Below are 19,169 nucleotides of genomic sequence, written 5' to 3' on the forward strand. Positions count from 1 at the left end.
CTTGTTTTTTCTTGGCAATACCACGCACTTCTCAGATGGTAAAGGTAGTTGACAATTTTAGGTCTTTTGTTAATGTCATAGAAAATAACTTCTGTTACAACTTCACAACATTCCATCTTTTTTATGTTCTCCTTTCAATTAGATTATCTTACTATGTAACTGAGTCCATTTCTTTTTTATTAAAGCTTTTTATTTTCAAAACAAATGCACGGATAATTTTTCAACATTAACCCTTGCAAAACCTTGTGTTCCAAATTTCCTCCCTTATCCTCATCCTCTCCCCAAAATGGCAAATAATCCAATATATGTTAAATATGTTAATATATGTGTTAAATCCAATAAATGTATACATATTTATACAATTATCATGTTGCACAAGAAAAATCAGATCAAAAAGAAAAAATGAGAAAGAAAACAAAATGCAAGCAAACAACAACAAAAAAGAGTGAAAATGCTATGTTGTGAACCACAATCAGTTCCCACAGTTCTCTCTCTGGGAACGGTTGGCTCTCTTCATCATAAGAGCATTGCAACTGGCATCAATTATCTCATTGTTGAAAAGAACCATGTCCATAAAAATTGATCGTTGTATAATCTTGCTCTTGTCATGTACAATGATCTCCTGGTTCTGCTCACTTCACTTAGCATCAGTTCATGTAAGTCTCTTCAGGCCTCTCTAAAATCATCCTCCTGATCATTTCTTATAGAAGAATAATATTCCATAACATTCATATACCATAACTTATTCAGCCATTCTCCAACTGATGGGCATCTACTCAATTTCCAGTTTTTTGACAATACAAAAAGGGCTGCCACAAACATTTTCGCACATTTGTGAGCTCATTTCTTTAATTGTGGAGTCGGTCATGTCCAAAATCATAGAACTTAAAGGACACTGAAAGGTCTCATATATACCAGGAAATCCTTATTAAGAAAATATAAATCACCCTTTAAAGCTAATAAAATAAATAGTTGTCAATTATTTATTGTTTTCTTAGCAGGGTTTAATATATCTTATTCATTTCCCTTGTGACAACTTCTTGAGTTGTCACAGAACAGCTTAAGTTTTGTTAAGAAAGATCAAAGGAAAACAATAGGGAAAGTAAAGCATTGTTTCTGGATAAATGTGGATAAATGATTCATGATCTCATTTGAGCTTTTCTTGCTAAATATTCTTGAGTGTCTTTGCCATTTCCTCCTCTAATTTATTTTACAAATGAGAAAAATGAGGCAAATATGATAAACTGACTTGCCTAAAGTCTCGCAGTGTTTAAGGTTGGATTTGAACTTGGAATGGCAAATTTAATTTATTTCACAAACTTAGAGTTAGCATTGACAGAGACAGAGACAGAGACAGACATTACTAGACCATTTTTATTATAACTTGTATTCACATGAATTATTTTTGATCCATCATTATAATAGTTTGATTGACATTTTTGTCACTTTTCTTATCTGACAATAAATATTTATCAATTTATTGATTGACAATTGTTTGGATTAAAAATTGCAGTTGTAGTTAAATATCAGGAAAACTAATACCATTATTGACCATATCAATAACAAAACCAACAGAAATCATATGATAATCTCTTAGATGTAGAAAAAGCTTTTGAAAAAATAAAGCTCCCATTTCCTATTAAAAACACTAGAAAGCATAGGGATGAAGGGAGCTTTCCTTAAAATAATAAGCAGTATCTATCTAAAAGCAACAGCAAGCATTATTTGTATGGAGAGAAGCTAGACACTTTCACAATAAGATCAGAGGTGAAACAAGGATGCGCATCATTACCACTTATTCAACAACAACTTATTGCCAAAGCCAACTAAAAATGTTGGCTTTAGCAATAAGAAAAGAAAAAAGAAATTAGAATAGGCAATGAGGAGAAATTGCAGTTGTATCATTTTTGTCTTTACATGGCTTTAATGTCTCCCAATAAGCCACTGGGCATAGGCAGGTTATGGTTCATTTCAAGAACCATTCTTCATCATTGAAATTGTTTATTTTCTCTCATCTATTCAATAGTAAGGGATAGAAATAAAAGTTTAAATCTATAATTTTCCTGAATGATTGTCCTAACCAATAGATCAATGATTCTCAGCAGTTTTATGCTATACAGTAGTAGCCCTGCTGCTTTCTTTTTTACATGCCTCTCTCTACCTTTCTACTCTTTCTTTCATAAATAAGTACTACAAATTGACTCACTTGAGAGCTGTCCTGGATTCTTGGTGATAACATTTTCTGGTCTTGGTTCTCCAACACTCAATTTGGTCAGTAGGAGAGTCTTTGTCCATTGTTCATAGAAAATAGCAATATCCTTTGTTTTAAAATTTTGGGGGAGTTTTTTTTTTTTAGACAGAGAGCTAAGTGACTTGCCCAGGGTCACACAGATATTAAGAGTTTTAAGTCTGGACTTGAACTCAGGTCCTGCTGACTCCAGGGTCCTTGCTCTATACACTGTGCTACCTGGATGCCCATTTATTTTTTCATACTAAATATAAAATAACAAAAAACAGAATAGAAGAAGGAAGAGAAAAAAAATAAAGCAAAACATTGTCATGTGCCTAGAGAACATCAAAGAGGATTCAAAATTTATAATAATAAATTTCTATTTAAAGAAAGCATATATAATAATAGAAGAAATTATATTTATGACTGTTCATCTTTTCTTTGCTTCTTTGTAGTCTATTCTTTTGTTATCTGCTGTATACTTTTTACTTTATTCTTTTCCCCACTTTCATTACCCTATTTCCCCCAAGCAGGCTACAGTTAAGCATGGAGATATATATATATTCACACCCATACATGATCTTATATTTTTAAAAGATTTCTTCCAAAACTAAACTACTAAATCTAAACAGAGGTTTCCTACTACAGGAAAATATTGCTTGTAGTGGGAGTTATAATAATAGCCAAAATAGGTAATTCTCTTTCACACTATCTTAATCTATCTGAAAAAAATTAATTTAATTTTACCTCCCAGTACTGGTTGATAGAAGATTTAGTTGAAGAGATTAAGACAGAGATATTATGTAAACCATGACCACTGGGATAAGAGAAAGAATGTTTTCTTTTTCAGCTTAAGTGAATGAATATAAAGAAAGAAAGGAAAAATAAGGAAATATTAAGGAAAATAAGGAAAAATAAGGAAAAATAAGGAAAAATTCTTATATATTCAGAAGGAAGTATTGTCAAGGCTGATTCTAGGAGAACTGAAGCATTATAACTTGGTAAAGCAAATTCCCTCCTTTAAGCTTTGACAGTACCTGATGGTGTAAGAGACTGAGAACTAGCTAATGATAACATCTAACTAAGAGTGGACTGATTGTCTCTGAAAACAAGATCTAATAAATTTTGATGGTCAGTCAGACTAAAGGAGAGACAATTAAGGAAGAAATAAGTTGTTTTTTTTTTCAGATAGATTAAGATAGTGTGATAGACAATTACCTATTTTGGCTATTATTATAATTAAATATTAATTATTAAATTTAATTAATTTAATTTCTAAAATAAAGCTGTTGTATTTTAAATCTTATCATTTTTTCCCACCAGGTCAGTATTATTTAGGGATGATAATGTCCATCTTCAAAAAACTTGTTCAATGGCTTTATCAGACTGTTATAGGCAAGTAAATTGGTTAGGTTTTAGGAAACTGGCTATCTTGTGAGTTAAGTTAGAGAAAAAGCAGGTAGATAAATCAATTCCAAGAACCCATATTGTATTGGGGATCTACTCTTCTAAATTCTATCAGATTCTTAACTCACACATAGAGAACTAAGTCCCAGTTAGCTCCATCTGCTTTATTCCAAATCATTGTCCCTATTTCTGAAAACATCCATTCCTTATAGAATCTTTTCTCAGCTAGTTTGATTTGCAGTTCATAATGCCTTCTGGTATTCATCACACCAATCAAAATCACCACAGCAAATCACTAGAAGGTGCTGAATCCTTTCTCTGATAGTCTTATTCGTTTGGAATTACTTTTGGTGAGACTCCTTATCACAAAATATATTATAATTATAGAATTTGAGATTTTTAATGCTTGAATACTATAAATTTCAACTCTTAAACAAAACTCACTATGTATTAGCATAAGCTAATATATATACATATATATATACATACATACATATATATATATATGGAGAGAGAGAGGGGGGAGAGAGAGAGAGAGAGAGAGTATGCCAGATTTATTATTGATCCTTTCACTTTCCCTCGTGATGAAGACCAATGGAAATGTTCCCTTATGATATGTTAGCACATTAAACTACACTCTATCCCTATGCATAATACGTTAGATTGACAACAGTTAGTTTAACATTTTGATATTATAATTTTCATGTCCCTCAAAGTCGGATTTTGAAAAAAAAAAACTGTTGTTGGATGAAAAGAATGAAAAAGAAAGTTAACTCATGAGAAAATGAAGGTCAATAAATCATTAGTACCAGCTATTTTGTTTCCAAAATAGAAAAAAAAAATCGGATCTGACTAATCATGGTATATCATATAACCAGGAAAAGGGGAGGACCAGGGGGAAAAGCACTTCAAAATAGCTCAGTGGCAATTTAATAACTAGAGGGATTTTATTCCATCTGCTAGAAAGTGTATGAAACCTTTCTAGCTTCCATTCACACCACAGAGATTTAGAGTTTATCATTGAAACCCAACACCTGATGTGGAAGTATGCTATTATAATTCATCTACAGAACCGCTTCTTGGCTTAATAAGTGTTATGGTGGGTGGTTGTTTTATTTTTTAAAGAAAAATAAGGATTCTCACATTTTTAAGTGTGAAAAACGGACACAAAGGACAGGAAAGGACTAAAATACTTGTGTACAAAGCTTTGAGACACCTGAAGGTAATCAGATCTGCACCTGGTTCCCAGTGAACAGGAGGTCAGGTGTGTTTAACATAAAGAAACATACTGAAAATGAGGAGGATGTTTGGAATCCTCTCATCAGCCACTGTCAAAGCATAAAGGAGGGGAAAATGATCTCTCCAGCAAAAGAGAAAGCAGAGACAACCTATGCTGTTTAATCCATATCTATTGGATTCCTTTCCTGGTTCCCCATCATTCAGGACCTGGCATACAGTATGGTCTACAGATGGAGTGTCAGTAGCAGCAGCCCATATGTCTCATTATTGACTTGGCTATTTGTCTAGTAAGTGGCCAGGTATTTTTGGATGATAAATTTGTATCACAAAAACTGAGTTGTCCTAGATATAGAAGTATTTAAATATAGACATATAGAAGTATTTAAGAAAATAATATCATCTTAGAGCCTGAGTTTTTATGTTTTTGTTATAAACAGAGTTACTAATTTCTTGTTGATGTTAGAGCTCACAAAATATTGGAAAGAGAATTTACAATCAGAGGCCCTGGATCCAAATTTTGGCTCTACCATTTGCTATCTGGATGACCCTGGGCAAATGATTTTACCTTTCTTGGCCTTAGTTTTCTCATCTGTAAAAAAAAAAAATATATATAGGTTGAACTACATTATTTCAAAAGTTTTCTTCAGTTCAAAATCCTTAAAAGGTTATATTCATTGTATTCACAAGAAAGTATCTGTCACCGCTTTTACAATTCTTTATCCGATGAATAAATTAGGTTCTGATTATTTTCTTTGGAGAAGCACATGCTAATAGAAGGTAATGAAGGATTTTTCTTAGTCTGATATCTGAACACAGCGCTAGATACAAAGTAGGTGACCATTAGACACTTGTTTAAAGGTTGCTAAAAGGGATATGCCATAATATCTTCATTAATTGGAAAGCTACAGGAAAAATGTCACTTTGATTTGCCAAAGTTCCTGATTTACCTGAGGTATGACCTATTAATGGAATAAAACTGCCATGGTAAAATGGAAGAACCTTCTTCTTTAGGAACTCTTTCTCCAGCACACTCAGTTCTACTATTTGACATCTCAAGTTTTAGAAATGCTGTTTCTTTGCTAACCATAAATCTGTAGACTAGCAAGCAGACAGCAACCCACAGTGTCAACACACTTTGAAAGAGGACTCATAAAAATAGAAAGTCGAAGTTGTCTCTGGTGGCATTAGCAAAGCAAAATAAACATAGATGGGAAAATGAACTTTTTCCCCACAGTTTTATACAGGTAGGAAAATAACAATCATAAAGCTTTTAGAAGCCCATAAGAAAAAATGGATCCGTTCAAGTTAAATTTGATTGGAGATCTATGGAGCTGGAAATGGCTCTAGCAAAACAATGGAGGGAACTGGAAGGGATAGGAGGTGTTGAAATCATTAGACTATAGAATCATATAGAAATATAAATGTAAGGTTGTCCATGAATCTCTTAACTGAGTAAATCAGCCTAGACTGGAAGCAAAATCAATTCTCTTTCCTCAGATCAAACCACAATTTCTAGTGGTTGAAAGAATCAAATATCTTCAAAGGTTCTTTGATAAAAATGACAAGTAATTAGGCTAAAACTTTAGCTTTTGATGGCTCTCGATATTTTATCTTGACTCCTGCATCCAAATGACACTGTCCTAAAGTGGGTTCAACTCTTGTTGCCTCTACCCAAGAGATCTAGGGGCAAGTTCAAATTGTATAACTATACCTTTTTAATTTTTTACTTTGAAAATATCCCATCATAATAAATATAAGCTGTTATTAAATATCTTATTTTATCCAGTCTCCATTTCTCAAATAAAGAAGCTTTTGAGGATCTCTTAAGCTGTACTGAGTAGAGAACAATTCCCTACCTGAAATTTATGATACTGAATGGTCATAATAACTATATGTGAAATGTTTTAAAAATGATTTCTCAAGGTTGGGCTTTTTTTTCCTTTTCCTGAAAGTTTCAAAGGGGCAGGTTTGGAGCACAACTCCTGGAGACTTCTGGGTCACCTAAATTCTCTCCAGCCTACTCTGCAACAAAAGGATGAATTTGGAAGACAGAATCTCTAAGTTCTCTTCCATCTTTAACATTCTATGTTGAGATGAATCATCTGCTTGCAACTTCCAGGTTAATCACAATTCCAGATGCTTAGGGGATGACATTTCCCAGGTGCTGGTTAATCAAAACATTATTTATATTTTCACATGTTGCTAATATTATACAGGCATATGTGTCAGAGAGAATTTTGTTTAATGGATTTAGTAGGGCTTTTTAATATAAAAGAGGATATTCCTCTTTTGCACTGAGTTTCCTTGGCCTAGAAAGACTCCCAAGCCCTTTAAGATAATAGCAATGTCTGTTTTCAAAAGGTAGTACCAGTCTAGCTGAACTCTAGAAGAAAGGACACTTTGCTTTCTATAAAATAATCACATACTTAGTTTACAGTTGTGTGAATAAGAACAATTATTTGAATGTATTTGACTCTTTTCAGATGTACTTCACTGTGTCATTTAAAAATATATTTATGCTGTTATACTTTATTTTGGTCCCCAATTAAATAAAATTAATAGAATGTAAGCATTTCTTTGGTATGGCATGATTCTTGAGAAAACTCTGATTTCCGCCAGAATTTAAGCTGTTCTTTTCCTCTATCTTAGAAGCAAATATCTTAGATTAACCAAGAAACATAGATTCAATAAATCATTTAAAACACATCTATGGTGCCAATATAATGATTCTTTGCTAGATCTTGGAGTTGTAAAACAGGATAAAATGGATTCTTTAAAATAAACCTTATTACTCAAATATATTATCTCTGAACAGCTTCCTCTATCTAAAATTGAGTCTTTTAATCCAACTGTTGTGTTCCAAGACACCAAAATAAATTTGCTATTCTGTGTATTCTTCCTTTGCAATGGCTACCATATAAACTCTTTCTTTTGATTCACAGACCTACAGAATCACAGCATATAAACAGTGTAAGGAACATCAAAGGCTATCTTTTAAAATGTAGAATAATTAATAATTTATAGCAAAATTTTATATAATCTTTACAATGTTTCAGGCCCAATTCTTGAGTGCTTTACAATTATTATCTCAATTGACTCTCATAACAATCCTAAAAAGTAGATGTTATTATAATTCCCCTTTTATAGTTGAGTAAATTAATGGAAACAAACCCTAAGTAACTTTCCCAAGATCATACAACTAGTAAACATCTGAATCTGGATTTGAACTCAGGAATTTTGACTTGAGAATTGAAGATCTATCCATAGTGCTACCTAACTCTCCATTACCTGAACAAATATCTTCTTTATACTCAACCTGACAAGTTGTGATTCAGCCTTGGATTAAAGATCTCAATAATCCATGTACTTCCTTAGGCTGTACATTGCTGGGGTTTTAATATTTCTAATTACTAAGAAGGTTTCCTTGTGTCAAATATGAATATTCCTTTTTGTAGTGTCACTGCTTCCTTTATTTAAGTCCTTATTAACTCTTGACTAGATTGGACCCATATTTTTAGAACTGTTCTCCTTGCTTCCAGTCTCTTTAATCTCAAATTATCCTAGTCTCAGGTAATATTAATCCTGGATCATATCATTCACTTGCTAAAAGACTCTTTAATGCCTTTAGAATAACCCTAAGACTTCTTCTCAGCAAGGCATTTAAATCTCTGAATAAGATGATTCTAACCAATACCCCTAATATCACTTCCCAGGCTCCCTTTAAATGTACCCTCCTCTACTTTATCTAGATTTTTCATCCACCTCAACAACTAAAGTGCCTTGGGCCAAATTCCTTAAGTCAGCTCCTGAAAAATATACCAATGGCATTCCCTCTTCTATACTTTCACTTGTTCTGCTCCTCTCATTTGAAAAGCCCCCTATTTTATTTCAAATTCCATAAATTGCATATTTTTGAGGCCCAGTTTAAGATTTGGCTCTTCATTGAATTATTTATCCCATTGTGTATTGTAGTACACTATTTTTCCCAGACACCTGACAAAAAGGGTCTTAACTTTTGGAAAATAAAGGGTTTGGATAACACTCTGAGATAACTTCTGGCTCTGTGATCTTATGAATTGTTAATTATCTGTGAATGTTTCCCTCCTGGTTTTCCTTATGACTGAACTTCAAAGCCATCACTTAATTGTATTCTTACCCAGGAATCATCTGATACTTTCTCATTTTGGAAGATCTTACAACTCCTCTATACACTTTTTCCCATCGGTGAAATAAATAAAATATATTTTGGTTTATTTCATTAGGTAGTTCCCAACTAAATGATTTTAGCAATCATTTTCTATTAATTTAAGTTCCAAATTCTCTTCTTCACTTCTGTTTTTCCTACCTCCTTGAAATGGCTAATAATTTGATATAAATTATATATGTGAAATGATGCAAAACATATGTCTGTGTTGGCCATGTTCCAAAGAAATATACACAACAAGAAAAATAAGGTTAAAAAATCCACTTCAGTCGGCACTCAGAGTTCATCAGTTCTCTCTCTGGTGATGGAAAATATTTTTTTCATGTGTTCTTTTGAATTGCCTTAAAGCATTATCTTGATCAGATTAACAAAGTCTTTCAGTTAACTGTCCTTACAATATTGCTATTACCATATACAATGTTCTCATGGTTCCTCTTAAATCATTTTGCGTGAATCAGGGTTGTCTTCCCTAGTTCTTTCTAAAAACATCATGTTTATTATTTTTTTACAGCACAATAATTCCATCACAATTTATTCCACAATATTCTACAATTTATTCAAGCATTCCCCAATTGATGGGGATATCCTCAGTTTCCAATTCTTTGCCACCACAAAACAGCTATGATAAATATTTTTGTACAAATAAGTCCTTTACCTTTTGTTTCAATCTCTTTTGGATACATACTTAAGGTACTGCTGGGTCAAATTTTGCATGATGTTAATGGCTCTTCGGATGTAGTTCTAAACTGTTCTCTAAAATGGTTTAAGGTACACAAACTCACAATAGTGCTTTAATGTCTTAATTTTTTCCCATTCCCTCCAACATTTGTCATTTTCTTTTTTAATCATGTTAGCCAATCTGATATTTGTGAGGTGATGCCTCAAAGTTGTTTTGATTTGCATTTCTCTAATTACAAGTGATTTAAAGCATTTTTATGTGACTTGATAGCTTTAATGTATTCTTCTGAAAACTATCTGTTCATATCTTCTGACAAGGTCAGCTGAGGAATGGCTGTTAGTTTTATGAATTTGGTTCCGTTTTCTATATCTTTGAGAAGTGAAATGTTCATCAGAGAAACTTGCTCCTAGAAACAAAACAAAAACTGTTTTCCTTCTCATTTTGGCTGCACTGATCTGTTTGTGCAAAAGCTTTTTTCATTTTATGTAATCAAAATTATCAATTTTATTTTATATGATCCTATCTATCACTTCTTTGGATATAAATTCTTCTCTTATCCATAGATCTGGCAAGTACATTCTTCCATGTTCCTCTAATTTATTTATAATATCACCCTTATGTCAAAATCATGTACTCATTTTTACCTTCTCTTGATATATGGCATCAGATGTTTTTTGCCAAACTGCTTTCCAGTTTTCTTAGCAATTTTATTTATTTATTTCTTATTTCTAAATCTTAGGACTTTGGATTTGTCAAATACTAGATTATCAGAGTCATTTACTAATGTTTATTTTGTATCAAATCCATTCAACTGATTCATCATTTTATTTCTTAGCCAATATTAGATTGTTTTGATGATTACCACTTTGTGATTAGTTTGAAATCTAGAACTTCTAGTCTTCCTTCCATCCCATTTTTTTCATTGATGCCCTTGGTATTCTTGATCTTTTATTTTTCTAAGAGAATTTTTTTTATTTTTTAAACTTTATTAAATAATGCTTTGTTAGTTTAATTGATATGGCATGAAATAAGTAAATTAACTTAGGTAGAATTATTATTTTTATCTTATTAACTCTAGTTGTTTGATAAAATTCCCTGAGCTTGGCAGATAGTGTTTCAAGTATTGCTTATTTTGATTGAATGTGGAATTTTTCTTTCTATCTATTACTACTAGTTTTTGTTAGTAGTATATAGAAATGTGCATATTTTGTGTGGGTTTATTTCATATCCTGCTGCTTTGCTTAAGTTGTCCATTATTTCAGCTAGTTTTTTAGTTGCTTCCATAAGGTTCTCTAAGGATGTTATCATATCTACAAAGTAATAGTGTTGTTTCTTCTTTGGTCTCTATTTTGGGAAGAAACTATCATCGTTTATCCTATCAACTTCTCAATCTTTGAAATTAACGCCTGCCCCCCACAAAATTACCTTCACTCCTCCAAATCTCCATTTTTTTCAGATATGTTTTTTGTCTTCCCTTGTAAGAGTGTAAATTTCTTGACACTAGGAGCTGATTTTCTTTTTACTTGTTTTTGTCTTGTATATAGTACTTATCACAATATCTATGTCTGGTGCATGCTAAACATTTAATAAGCATTCCTTCTTTTGCCTTGTATTTACAGATTATGTTTACTCATATGGATTTTCTAGCTCAGTGGCCATGTCTTAAGCATATGATTTAGAACTAAAAGAAACTTTAGGGATAAACTTTTTTTCCAGTGTCTTCATTTTAGAGATAACTGAGACTCAAATAGGGAATTCAACTTGCCCAAAAGTTATAAATAAGAGATCGAGCTGGAATTTGAACACAGTTCTTCATTTTGTAAATCTAACAGTTTTCTCAGTATCTGTCCTCTTCTGCCTAGTTCAGTTCCTTCAATGTCCTAAACCCTAATTAAATGTTTGTTCCGGTATTGATGGATATGGTAACCTGTATCTCAGTTGAGATATTGCTCAACTGTCTTCTATTTATATTCGCAAACCAACCAATCCACATATGCCAGCTGTAAATCTGCCCCTTAATGCTTCTAAATACCCCTTGCAAAACTGCAAACTTCTGTTTTCTCCCAGCAATTGCCCACATAATGGTGGGACAGAATATCATTCCACAGTGGGACATATATGTGTCTTACTTCCCCCTATCCCATTAGCACCCATGAGCATCCCACATTCTGCATATCAATCAAAAGAAATAAACAAACAAAAATAGGCAGTCTTCCAGAACCTCCACCTAGGTTTTTAAAAATACTTTGTAGAAATCCCTTGGTTTGGTTTTTTGTTTCTGATTTTTAGAAAAAAAAATAACAGTTTTTTAGAAAAAAAAATGCCTCCTCTTTAGAGTTCTATTCCATATACAGGCATCTAAATGACCAACAGTTTCAGTCTTTGATAGCATTCCTTTATTTAGGGAAATTTGTACTGCTTGATTTTTTCCCCAGATCTAAATATTCTTTGACTTCTTTCACAAAATCAATTGGAATATATGTTTTCATATAACACATGCATGATAAAGTGCAAATAATTCTATATTTAGAGTTTAAATCCTTTGAATTTGAGAATTAAATTTGAATTAAGGATTTGGGACTTATTATCAAAGGGCCCTTGGGTTGGTCAGTTTACCTTTGTCAGTGTCATCTATAATATGAGTAGACCCAACTAGATAATCTCTAAATTCTATTCTAGCCCTAAAGCTACGAACTTCAACCATTCTATTGGTTGACATACCACATATCTAAAAAAAGCCTCTCTAAGTGCCTTTGAATCAGTATAGCTTGGAACCTGGCCAACAGTCAGCCCTGTCCATAATTTCTTGCTAAGAAAAGCAGAGCCAATCAGGGCAACACTTCCTTAACAAAAGATAACTAGAACTAGAAGTCACCAATGCCTATTTGCAGATTTCTTCTCTAATCTTAGATAGCACAACTTCTTTAGTTCAAATTTCCAAAGAAACAAATCAAATGTGAACTCTGCTCTAGGCAGGTGTTATCAAAGAGAAAGAGAATATCATTTGTTCCTTTATTTTCAATGCCTCATCTTTAGAGCTTCTATTCCATATACAGGCATCTAAATGACCAACAGTTTCAGTCTTTGATAGCATTCCTTTATTTAGGGAAATTTGTACTGCTTGATTTTTTCCCCCAGAACTAAAGCACCTTCAATTTATAAAAGAGTGTTTGAGATTTCCCAAATAAACAATGTTGAAAGAATAAAATCTATGCTTTATACTTCAAGGTGGCCTAAGCAGTCAACAGGAGTAATAGGAATGATTAAACGCTGTCACATGAGGTGAGGTTTAGGATCTTCTTGCCACCTGACAGGCAGTGACAGTCAGGATGCACTGGAGCAGAGCAAACTCCAGTGGCAGTTTGCTGTGAGCCTAGCTGCTGTCAAAATTGCTGTTTACTAAATGAACTGCTAGATATATCACCAGTTGAAGTTTTCACCTTGACCATACAAATACTGACTTATGAAAAAGCTTTACAATGGAGCACCATCTTGTACCCCTTTTACAGTACCATTCCATTGTCATATTCATCACTTTCTGACTGCCGATCTTAAACACTTGCCACCAGATATCAAGATACTCTGCATCTCTGCACACTTCTGCATTCTGGTAGAAAACCCCTCTGAAAAAGAACCCTCCCCGATGTTAATAGCTATCTAATATGACCCATATGCCACTAATCATGCTTTGTGATTTCTTGTGATTCTTTCTGTCACTTGCTATTTTTGTCATAATTCCACATAAGATATATTAAAAATGCCCATCTTTATCTGAAACCAAGTTCCAATTATGCTTCTGTAACAATTGGTTTTGACAGAGGTAGTCACAAATAGGGTGACATACTTCACACCCAAAGAGAAAGCAGTGAACTTGGCTTTGTTGCCAGTTGCTTGAAAAGTTGAAAAAAAATTACTTTTTCACCCATGTGGTTTCACAGGTTTTTATTAGAAACCACAATAGACACTTTTCACCAGCAGTAAATGAGAAACCTTTCAACATTGTAATAACACAGGGATGGTTTCCCCTCCTCTGCTATCCTATGGGAATTCTCCCATTGACTTTCCATAGCTTGCAGGGGATAAGGAGGTTGCCAATGGACTCTATATCATAAGCTCCCTCAATTTTAACATTTCACTCTTGCCATATTTTTTTCATATTGGGGGGAGCCCAAAAGTAAAAGACATAATTCCATCCTGCACTCCTTTGCTAGTTATCTAGCCAAAGAAATGGTCAGATAGCTGATTAAGAACTTTGTCTTGGAAGCTAAAATATCCTCTCTTATAAAGCTAATCAGAATGGTTTCCTCTCTATATATTACTATGTGCTTTAACACAGTGGGGCACATGTCAGAGAGGCGGGAAGAAACAACATGAACCTCAGTTAGAGCACTTAAATTGAGTAGAAGTAAATTATTAATTCATAAAATAATAAAATTCTATTGAATGAAAAATAATCAGGACCACAAAGGGCCAGGTTCAAAATAATTCATGAAATCCATGATTTAGAAGTTTCATCTTCTCTACCTGTGGCATAAAGCACCAAACAAAAGTGTTCCATTTTTACTGTTATGCAGGAAAATATATTTTTAAAAAGGGCAGTAAATTCGTTTGCGCTGGAAGCATCCATTTTCTTGCCTTCATCACTGCCATCTCCCACTGTTTTCTTTGATCTATGATTTGCAAGCTGCTATTATTATTTATGTGTTCTGCAATTACCACCAGTGACACCTCCCCTTATCCAGCCCTAAGCCACAAATATGAAAGGAATAAATGCCGTTTATTGTGACAGTCTGCCTTTAGTCTGGGCAACAATGACAAACTGCACCACTGACAGCCAGTTACAATTTCTACTACTGCTCCCCTGTTCACTTCCTAAGCATTCTCCAGAATATGACAAAAGATGGACTTGCATAATATGCTTAGGAAGAATATGCTATGTTCATTTATCTTGCAAAGACACCATGTTCCAATGGATATTGAGAAACTGAGGGCCAGGTTCTGATTTTTAAGTTGATATTTATCTCTGGACTAGGGACATACTTCTATGGTCACTTAACAAGGGTTGCTAAACTTTAATGAATTTAATTTTAAAACCATTCAGTCCGCAGATATGGCTGAGTAGGTGGTGACTGGAGTCATTTGTGAATTCTGGGAAGGTGTCCATTTACACAACCTGGGAACTCTTCAGCATAGCAGGAGCTAAATAGAATTATCTGAGCTACCGAAATGCTCGAACATTTCCAAAGGGCCTGGAGCTAATTAGCTTTTTAAACTATGTTAGGATGATATGTTTACTGGGTAATTGTACCTTGCAGAGTAGAATAGATTAATAAATAAGAGAGTCATTACTGGTTTTGTAGGCTCAACTTCTAGCTAAGTGCAGGCTTGTAAATATTTGAAAGAATGCCTTTCTGTCTAATTTCATTGTCAGGAATGATTATCACAAGCTATCAAATAAAACTAGTTTCCCAAGGATCTATCATACAGGTGACTTACTATTAGACTTCCTATTATAGAGAAAGGTGCTTAAAAATTGTTTTAGCTGGAAAAGACTTACAAAAACTCTAATCCAATACCTCATAAGGAAACTAAGCCAAAAAGGACATAATTTCCCCTAAGACTACCCAGAAAAATAGAGGTAGAATCAGATTTTTTGACAGTATTCTTTTCTTCTTTATGCTAGTGTAGCACCTCTTTTAATGGATTGTGAACACAGAGAGATCACTTCCGACTGAAATTTCTTCTTCTTTTTTTTTTTGCTTGAAATTTCCACCAAATAATAAACTAGGTAAAAATTATCTTTTTATTGTAGTAATTTTATTTATTTTTAATACACATTGCTTTATGAATGATGTTGGGAGAGAAAAATCACAGCAAAAGAGAAAAATCATGGGAGATATTAAAAAAAAACAGAAAAAAGAAGTGAACATAGCATGTGTTGATTTACATTCAGTCTCTTTAGTTCTTTTTCTGGATGCAGGTATCATTTTCTGCAAAAATCATCTTTTAAATAAATTTGAAAAGCCCATCTTTTTATCTAATGCTTAAGTGTATTTTTCCATTACATTCACATATCCATATTGTAAAATTTTCTGTTGTCAGATTTCACTGAAATAGAAGAGTTTAAACAATGTGCACATAAAAATCATTATTAATAAGCTACTATGCCCATTTCTACTATTCAGTATGTTAAAGTTTTTTTTTTTTTTCCACTTGTAGGTTCACTCTAGCATTTTGCAACTCCATTTAACTTCAGCAAGCAGAGATAGAGCAGTACTATATTGTTGCAGCTGGAAAAGGCATTATTACCAATTTAGGGACTAATTTCTCTGAAATTAACTAGGCTAATCTTTGAATGGCAGACATGTAGTTTATCACCTACATGAGTTGTGTCCAGCTTGACAGAATTTAGAGATTCTAATCACTCACAATCAGAGCCTTTGAGAGCCCAGTATCATTTCCACACCACAAAGAGGCATCAAAAAAATTTAGAGTAGATTTTATGATAGGACCCTTCAAATTTTGTCCTTCAAATTCTTACCCCATTTTTTCTATTTTTTTTATAATTACAAAACTATACCAAGCACATATAGCTCTATCATTCCATAATCTTGTTCAGTCCTATTAGTGATAGACCTGATAAAATTAAATTGAGGAAATTTCCACGTTATAAGTCAAGATTTTATTTTGTGTTTTTCATAAAAATGGTTTCCATAACAATGAACATATGGAAGGATCTGAACATGAGTCACACAGGATAGCAATAGAACATACATTGAAAATTTCATCATTGGAAAGAATATTTAAATCTCTCATATCATAGATCCATTTCAGGATTTATTCTAGCATTAAAAAGAAAGCAGAAAAAAATCACCCCCATTTATAAAACAGGTAAATAAATGTTTCCTTAGTTTGAATAGTAGAGGAAATATGAGCTTAAAAAAATCAGTTAGTCCAACCCTTTTTAACCCATCTATATAATATGTAAGTGGAAGAGGTATGCCTCTGTTTACAAAAGCCACCAACTACATAGAAAACTCACAGAACATTAGACTTAGAGTATACTAGTTTGATTAAATTGTTAGAGTGCTTTGCATTTGGCTTTAGAAGCCTTGTGTTCAAATCCCAGTTCCTTTACTTACAATCTGCTTGCCTTTGAGCAAATTACTTAATCTTGTAGAGCTCCTATTCCTGATCTATAGACAGGTTGAATGAGGTGGTGTCTATTTTCCTTTCTAGCTCTAAATCTTTCTATTGCTCATTCCCAGCACTGCTTGCCTTTTGCACTTGAAGGTCAAGTATTTAATGACTTCCTCTCCAGAATATTTCCCTCCCACTAAGTTTTTTAACCCTTATGCATCACTATACAGTATTTATACAGTATTTCATTGGGTTACTTTTTTTTTCCTGCTACACATCTTGCCTTTTTTTTTTCTCCTTATGTATTCTGATAATTTTAGCATGTATCGTTCATAACGTACCATTCTCCATCGATAGAGTTGTTCATATCTTAACCAAACCATTCAAAATATCTCATAATATCATGATTAGTTGATCTTTCAAGACAAACATTCACAGTTGTATTGATCTTTTTTTTTTTTTTACCAGCTGGTTAAAAAACTCACTCATCATTATCAGTCTTACAAGATATTATCATTGTCATCATTATTGATGAGTAAAATAAAAAATGTACTACACATATAAATGATAAATCATCTCTCAAAATCCACCACATGAGGTAAACAATGAGAGTGAGAAGAACATAAATAATTTTTCTCCAATGAATGAGATATTTAATATAATTAATGGATTGATAAATACGTAAAAATACTACCTGAGTTACAGTTCTCATTGTTTTAAAGTAGAGAAATATCCTGTTTTTTTCTGAAATATATATAATAGAATGAGCAGTTATCACCATTTTTAAACTGTTTTTAAGCAAACAATTGAAAAATGTCTTATTCCTTCTCCTTCAAGAACATAATGCCAAAAAATACAACCAGAAACCATTTTCTTTTCATTATAAATCACATTGCAAATATCTCATTGAAACTCACTATTATGTTTGAAGAGATCTTGACTTGCCTAATTGTAACCATTTAATATGGTCCCAAGTGTATATTATAGTCCAGGGTTTAGCACAGTATTAGATATATATCCTAATCCATACTGTGTAGCCACACTTGCTTATAAATATTCTATATACACACACACACATAATATATATATATATATATATATATATATATATATATATAAATATATATATATATATAAATATATATATATACACACATATATATATATACACACACATGTGTAGTATCCTATATAGACATGAATATGTGTGTATCCATTTATATGTATGTATACCTACATTTATATACACAGGTGTATATAAATTAGGAAGGCCCAGCCTCCAAATAAAAAATGCCTAGTTTCAAGCCAGTTGTGTTCACACAAACCTATAATTGTTACTAATAAAGTTGAAGTTATTGGATTGCTTGAGCTTGAGAGTTCTGATCTCTAAGTAGACTAAATTTAATTGAGTGTCTTCACTAAGTATGACATCAAATGAACTCTCAGAAAGGAGGCTCACAAGGTTGCCTAAAGAGGACTGAAAATGGAGCAGGTTAGAGCTCCAGTGATTATTGGTTATAAGATTAGACCAGTGGTTGCTACTCTTTCAGCCTAAGCAAGAAAAAGAGACACAGTCTCAAAAATAATTATGTTCTGACACAAACTATCTGGGTGATCCCTTAAACCTGCCTTAACATCTCAGAACACCAGATAATTCTTCGACTTCACGAGTTTTATTATTGATATAAGCTCAAATCTGTATTTTACTCACTGGGAGTTTTCCATATAAATAAAATCACAGGTGCAGTAAAATCCAAATATATATGCCTATACCTACTCTGCAAATTGGAGTCCTAAAGAGTTGCCTGAGGCACTAAAAGATTAAGAGATTTGTTCAGTCACATGGTCAGTATGTATCAGAAGTAAAATTTCATCCCATTTCTAAATTGATTCTGGTTTTTGAACTATTAAACTGAGAGCAGCTTGAAGACAGGGACCGTTTTGAGCCTTTTTTTGTATGCCTAGTGTTCAGCACAGTTCTGGACACATAATAGGTGTTTAGTAAATTTTTTTGATTGATTGATTGCTTATCTGGCTAGAAAATCAGTGACTCAATCATTAAGAACTGTGTTCACAAGTCTTTGTCTTTGTCATTGTGTCAAAGTGTCTCTCTGCCTCTGTCTTTTTCTGTTTTTTTCTATTTACTATTTACATACCCCCAAGAAGGAAAAAATAATGGGAAAAACTTGTACCATTTTCAGTTGTGTTCCATTATATACACATACATAACTACTAATTCTAACTAATTGTATCTGTAATTTCAGGTAGGA

At 32.9% G+C, this 19,169-nt stretch overlaps 1 protein-coding gene across 13 annotated transcripts in view; it reads left to right on the forward strand.

Annotated features, from left to right (window-relative positions):
- TENM3 (teneurin transmembrane protein 3) overlaps nucleotides 1-19,169 on the forward strand; it is a 3,351,339-nt gene that overhangs the window by 2,119,699 nt on the left and 1,212,471 nt on the right. The gene's annotated exons all lie outside the window — the stretch shown is intronic.

Source organism: Sminthopsis crassicaudata, chromosome 6, assembly GCF_048593235.1.
Source record: "Sminthopsis crassicaudata isolate SCR6 chromosome 6, ASM4859323v1, whole genome shotgun sequence".
NCBI classification, from domain to species: Eukaryota; Metazoa; Chordata; class Mammalia; order Dasyuromorphia; family Dasyuridae; genus Sminthopsis; species Sminthopsis crassicaudata.